The sequence below is a fragment of the Balaenoptera ricei genome, chromosome 3 (assembly GCF_028023285.1).
Source record: "Balaenoptera ricei isolate mBalRic1 chromosome 3, mBalRic1.hap2, whole genome shotgun sequence".
Classification (NCBI taxonomy): domain Eukaryota; kingdom Metazoa; phylum Chordata; class Mammalia; order Artiodactyla; family Balaenopteridae; genus Balaenoptera; species Balaenoptera ricei.
In genome coordinates this window covers 170,103,531-170,109,530 of record NC_082641.1, presented here as the reverse complement: position 1 = coordinate 170,109,530, position 6,000 = coordinate 170,103,531, and positions in this window count along the sequence as shown.

The window sequence follows — 6,000 nt, the reverse complement described above, 5'->3', positions numbered from 1 at the left end:
CCTTCTGTGTCCCCAGCTCCCGGCAAGGACCTGGAACACAGCAGACTGGAGGTGATTCCAGAGCAGTGAAATGAGTAGATCTAGGCTCCAACCAGCTAGGTTTAAGTCCTAGCCCTTCAGATCATCAACCTGACCTCTCTGTGCCTCGGTTCTCTGACCTGTAAAGTAGAGCTGATAATACCTGCCCGGAGAGAGTTGAATCGTGGCCCCCCAAAAATCTGCCTACCCAGAACCTCCAAATGTGACCTTATTTGGAACAGGGGTCTTTGCAGATGTAATTGAGGATCTTGAGACAAGATCATCCTAGAGTAGGGTGACCGTAAATCCAATGAGAGGTGTCCTTATAAGAGACAGAAAAGGAGAAGACAAAGAGACAGAGGAGAAGACAGAGACAGAGATTGGAGTGATGCAGCCACAAGCCAAGGAATGCCAGCCACCAGCAGCCAGGAGAGAGGCAAGGGGCAGATTCTCCCTCAGAGCCTCCAGAAGGAACCCACGCTGCCCTTGCCTTGATTTCAGACTTCCGGCCTCCTGAGCTGTCAGAGAATACATTTTTATTGTATTAAGCACCAGGTTTATGGTCACCTGTTACAGCGGTCACAGGCCTATATTGCCTCTAAGGACTGTTAGGATGCTTAAATGAACAATACCTGGTACACAGCCTGATATGCACTTAATTTATGATCACTGGGAGAATAAAATGTGCTAATACAGCAAAGCATGAAGTAAGCATTGGCTATTGATTGAATGAGTGATCGAGGCTAAATGAGGATGAGGAGTCAGTGACCCCCCAGACTGCTGACCCCTGGCCGCCCCCAGGCCCGGCGGTACCCTGCTTCCCCAAGTCAGCAGGTAGTGCGTCCTCTTAGCACAGATAGTGTTCTGCAGGCAGCGGCCCAGCAAACCTCCCAGGCTGCAGCGGGCGGGCGGTTGGAGCCGGATGCCATTTGCAAACTGAAACCCAGGCCTGCAGCTTTGGCCACCGAGTTGTGAAAACAGCTGCTGCTGCTTCCTCCCTGTGAGAAAGTCCCCTAGTGAGGCTACGCAGGGGAAGGGCAGGGAGCGTGGAGGGGGCTGACTCCATTCCCGGGGGGGCCTTGGGGAGTGATAGCACCTCTGTGCCTCGGTTTCCCCATCTACATCTGGGCCGCGGGGGCGGGGGGGAAGGGGTGCATGGGGGGGGAGGGGATTGCAAGCTCCAGGTTGGGGAGATTGGACCTGGGGATGCTGAGTAAATCACTTCGCGTCTCTGAGCCTCCGTTTCTCCATCTGTGAACTAGTGAGAAATACACGGCCACCAGAGTAACCACACGCAGTCATGTCTTTCCCTTGGGAGACACAAATCAAGTCCTACGCGCCGCCCCCCCACCCCAGACCCTCCCAGCGTGCCCAGTTGTTTTTGTTTTATTTGGTTTTGTTTTCTTTTGGCCGCACAGCAGTGGGATTTTAGTTCCCTGACCAGGGATAGAACCCGTGTCCCCTGCAGTGGAAGTGGGGAGTCTTAACCACTGTACTGCCAGGGAAGTCCACCGATTGTTTTTAAGGTAAAGACCGTCGCCCTCCCTGTGGCCCCCAAGGCCCCATAAGGTCCAGCCCTGCTGCCCTCCCCCCATCATCTCCTTCCATGGCCTCCTTGCAAACAAGCTCATTCCCAGGTCAGAGCCTTTACCTCTGCCTGGAACCTTCTCATCACAACTCCCACTCTCTCCCTCCCTTCATTCGGGCCTGGGCTCCAATATCACCTCTACCAGGAGGCCCTCCATGACTTCCCAATCTGAAAAGACCCTCCCTCTGCCACATCTGGTCGTGTGTCCCACTTTATCCGTACTGTCCATCTCCTTCCCTGCCTCCAGACCATGAATCCCTCAAGGGCAGGGATGTCTCAATTGTCCCCAGCTGTGTTCCCAGCCACCAGCCCAGGGCCTGGCACACAGTAGGCATGTGATAAATGACTCTTATTATCAGTGTGATTATTTGTGAGCACACTGATTTGACACTGCTGTGAACAAAATCTAGACTCCTGATGGTAGGAGAGGAAGAAAGGGCACGTGGGTGAGAATGGCATTTGAGCCAAGACCTGAAGGAGGTGGGGGAAACATTTGGGTGTCTCAGGGAAGACGGTTCCAGGCAGAGGAACAGCCTGTGCAAAGTCCACAAGGCAAGAAATTGCCAGACTTGTTGGAGGTATTTTGAGGAGGCCTATGTGGCCTGAGCCAGGTAAGAAGGGAAAAGAAATGGGAGCAGTAAGACCAGCAGGGCCTTGTGGCCTCGAGGAAGACTTTGGCTTTTACCTTGAGGGAGGTGGGAGCCATAGAGGGCTCTGGAGGAAGGAAGGATGAGTCTGACTGGTCACTACAGAGTCTATGGGGGATGAGGGCAAAAGTGAGGAGGCCAGGAATGCCTGCTCTGGTCCAGGGATCAAGGACGGGGCTGGACAAGGTGGTGAGGAGGGGTGCGATTTGGGAACAATTTCACTGGTGGATGGGGTGGGGAAGGAAGAGTGTCAGTGATGCCTGTTTGGTCCTGTTTCACAGAGGGAGAACTGAGATGAGGCTCTGGACGCAGAGATATCTGAGTAAAGGAGAGGCTGAAAGGGTCAGTAGGAAGTCAAGAGGCAACCAGGATCTGGGAGGGAGCCTCGTGCCCCACCCCCCACCGGAGTCACCAGGGCGGTCAGTTTGCTTCTGCGCAATTACCGTCCTTCCATCTTTGATTTTATCTCTATAATTTTAATCCTTGTCAGAGGGAGGAGGCTCATCACTCACAGTTGAAGATAGGCCTGACCCTGCTTCACACAGATTCATTCACTTCCCCCAACAAGCCTGAGACAAGGGCACCATCCCCATTTTACAGATGGGCAAACTGAGGCTCCGAGAGGCGAAGTGGTTGTCCAGGTCAATGAGTGGCAGAGGCGAGATGTGAACCCTGAACTTAGGGCTCCAGACCCTGGTCCTGGGACCGCACTCTACCTGAGTTGGGGTGGCCTGGGGGTGCAGACACATACCGTCAAATGTCCCTCCCACCCTGGAATGTATTATTCAGTTCCTGGCTTCAGATGCGGGCTGTGGTGGGAGCCCCCTAGGTCTGCTAAGAATTCCAGTTTCAGTGTTCATGGCCTGTGTTTCTGTGGTTCAAGGATGCATGTATATCATGTGTTTGTCCACTCATTTGCTCATTCATTCCCAGCCACCTTCATGTGCCTGCCTTGTGTGGGAAGATGTCCAAGGCCCCAGTTTGGGAGGGTCTGGGCCCAACATAGATACCCCCAGTTCCACAGGGTCAAGGCTGGCCCAGAGGGAGGTACTCTGAGCTGGGGATCCCCAGGAGTCTGGTAGGTGGTGAGGGATGTTTCCTGAAGAAGGGACCCTCGGACTGAGAAGCGGCTCCCTCCCTGTCCCACCCCCTACACAAAGATGTAAGCCAGGGAGGGTGGGGACACTGTGGGACTTCCTGACCCTGGAGTTTCCTGGGCCTGAGGCCCCACCTCAGACCCCACCCTCTGGTCCCCATTTCCAGCTGGCACCAGGCAGCTGCCAATGCCACTGGGACACGGCCTGGGCCACCTGCCAGATCTGCCACTGGGAAACCAGCTCTGGGAGGTGGGGATGTCACCACCCAGCCCGTCTGGGTGGAACAATAGCGACCATTTACAGGGTAGGCCCAGGGGGGCCACAGGCTGGGGACCAGGGTGACCAGTGACAGCACTGGAGCTGGGGGCTCTGGATGGGATTTTTCATGATGCAGGCCTCAGTTTCCCCATCTAAATAAATGGGGTGGGGGGCAACTCTTGTGTCTTGAGACTGTGGGTTTTGAGCTGCTAGGCTCTCAGGCTTAGAGAGGGATTCTTATGCCATTTGGGTTTTCCAGGCGGCAAGTGAGGGCCCCAAGATGCCTAGATCCCGACCCTGAGGCCACAGCGGGGGGTGGCTGGGGGGAGATTAGGATCTGGGCTTGTCTCAGGGAAATGTGGGCCTAAGACACTGGCCAGGCCTGGGCTGCCCCGGCTGACGCAGGCCTAGTCTGGGAGATCTGGAGGAGGGTTGAGGGAGAGACAGAGGCAGTGAGAGATAGAGAGAGAGAGGGAGAGACAGAGAGAGGTGAGGTGGAGAGAAAAGGGAGAGATGAGACCGAAGAGAAAGGGAGAGAAACAAGAGAGCTGGAGAGACAAAAAGAGACAGACAGAGAGGGAGGTGGGCAGTTAGGGAGACACGGTCGCCCCCACCTGGCAAATCGCGGGAAGCTGGGGATGTAAAAACAGCCAGAGGCGCCCCTACATGGAACAAATCTCTGCGTGCTCTTGAACAAACCGTGACTTGCGTATTATTGAGGATGATGTTAGGGACAGCTCCCTAAGGTGCGCGCCTCCAGAGCCAGGCACCCTCTTCATCTCTCACAACCCCCAAGGAGGGTTAACCACCCCCGTTCCACCGACGGGGACACTTAGGCTAGAGAGTCCCAGGCTGCACTGCCAGTTGGAGGCCGAGCAGGACTCGGTCAGGATGTGAGAGACGTTTGTCCACCTACTGTGTGACACTCGGTTCCTCCAGCCGCCAACCCGAAGGCGCACCCCAGCTGCAGAGGAGAAAACCCGCCCTGCCCCTCCTCCCTGGCCCGCCTCTACTCCCTCTCCGCCCCTCCCCATCCCAGCCCACAGAGTGTTTTTCTTCTCCTCCTGGGTGTTTTGGTTTCAGCAGGAACCGCCTTGCCCGCAGGCGGTTCCCGCCGGGCAGGGTCAGTCCAGGGAGGGGACAGAAGCCAGGAGCAGCTCCGGGGCCGAACCCAGGGCATGACCTCGGCCATCGCCCCAACATGGGGACCAGGCAGGTTCCCTCCTGCTCCCTCCGTATCTTGGTTTCCCCACCTGGAAAGCGGGGCCCTGCTTGGTCGCGGGCCCCCACGTGTGGCCAAGGGGCAGATGCCTCCTGGCGGGGTTTCCCACGTCCGTGCCAAGGTTCCGAGCGCTCCGTTATTAAACATTGATGGAAGCTGCCTAGTGCCTGCCCAAGAGGCCTCCCAGTGCGGGGACATGGTTGGACGCAGATGCCCCAACCCGAGTTAGTGCAGGGTGGTGGGGAGTCGGGGGAGGGGAGGTAGGTCGGGGTCCGCCAGAGGGAGAGGCTGGGGGGCAGGGAGGATGGGGAGAGGGGCCTGCAAGAGGGGGCATCAAACACAAGAATTCTTAGCTATGAGGCCTAACACCCAAGTAACCAAAGGAAAATACATAAATTGGGCTCCAAATTTAAGAGTTTTTTTGACAAAGGACACTTAAGAGAGTGAAAAGACAACCCACAGAACGGCAGAAAACATTTGCAAATCATATATCTGACAAGAGATTGATATCCAGAATATGTAAAGAACTCTCACAACTCAATCAAAGATAAATAACCCAATGAAAAATGGGCAAAAGCCTTGAATGGACATTTCTCCAAAGAAAATGTACAAATGGCCAGTATGCACATGAAAAGATGCTCAGCCTCATTAGTCCTCAGGGAAATGCAAATCAAGACACCATGAGATACCACCTCACACCCACTAGGATGGCCAGACTCAAAAAGTGGGAAATAACAGGTGTTGATGAGAATGTGGGAAAATTGGAGCCCTCACACACTGCTGATGGGAATGGAAAATGTGCAGGCACTCTAGAAAACAATCTGGCAGTTCATCAATCATTTAAACCTAGAATTACAATGTGATCAAACAATTCTACTTCTAAGTATATACCAAGAGAATTGAAAACAGGTGTTCACACTCATGCTTGTACACAATGTTCATAGCAGCACTAGTCACAATCGCCAAAAGGTGGAAATAGCCCAAATGTCCATCAATAGATGAATGGATAAACAAAATGCAGTCCATCCATACAATGGAATATTACTCAGCCATAAAAAGGAATGAAGTGGGAATTCCCTGGCGGTCCAGTGGTTAGGACTCAGCGTTTTCACTGGTAGGGCCCGGGTTCAATTCCTGGTCTGGCAACTAAGATCCTGCAAGCCGCGCGGT